This window comes from Limulus polyphemus, unplaced genomic scaffold (assembly GCF_000517525.1).
Source record: "Limulus polyphemus unplaced genomic scaffold, Limulus_polyphemus-2.1.2 Scaffold452, whole genome shotgun sequence".
Classification (NCBI taxonomy): domain Eukaryota; kingdom Metazoa; phylum Arthropoda; class Merostomata; order Xiphosura; family Limulidae; genus Limulus; species Limulus polyphemus.
In genome coordinates, this window is record NW_013666062.1 from 531,378 (window position 1) to 532,217 (window position 840).

Below are 840 nucleotides of genomic sequence, written 5' to 3' on the forward strand. Positions count from 1 at the left end.
GAAATTTTCCCTTTTTTTTTTTTTTTTTTACAAATGCAGAAATTACATAAACAACACAATTTGTGTTTATATTTTAGCTTTACTTATTTAACATCAACAATTAAGATTTTATTTCGCCATAGTGAATTAGCCCTCTTGTTACACAAATGTAAATAAATTCTCGTATTTCTTAGTTTGATAACACAACACAACACTGGTAATATTGACTATCACGTATTTGAAGTATACTAAATACGAAAACTGAAATTATATGAATAAATTATTTTAACTAGAAATAATTTACGCTTGGAGATACAAACTACTGCAAGTGTACAATATAATAAAATTATATTACTTACCATTTTATGTAACAAATTTAAGCATGCAAAAAGTGACAGTATTTCGAAAAATGCTCTTTCTATTTGAAGCAAAAGTACAATATCTAAACTTAAATCTTCTAACTTTGGTAAAATTAAAAGAAAGCAATAGAAATATTATATACTTCACTGACAACGTACAAAAAAGTTTAAAGTGTCAGCAAGAAAATAGGCGAAAACATCTGAACCCGAATCAGCGACTTACCACTTTAACAGTGGTTCAGCTAGGCCACACGACTTGCAGGTGAGAGTAACGAAGCGATGGCGGCAACTAGTGTGGGTGACCCACGCATGTCACTCATACGTTAATACGTTACATCCTGAGTGACGTCAGAGCGCACAAGCTGACGTTTGCGATCTTTTGCTGCGTTGAACGCAGCTATGAGCAATTTGACATGAGTAAGAAAAGAACGATAGAATAAGCATCACACTGAAGAACAGATAGGGGTTTGGCTGCAATCAAAAATCGATCTCAAAAACTACT

At 32.6% G+C, this 840-nt stretch overlaps 1 pseudogene; it reads right to left on the bottom strand.

Annotated features, from left to right (window-relative positions):
• Nucleotides 1-619, bottom strand: part of LOC106458367 — a 55,038-nt pseudogene extending 54,419 nt beyond the window's left edge.
• Nucleotides 620-840: the final 221 nt, after the last annotated feature.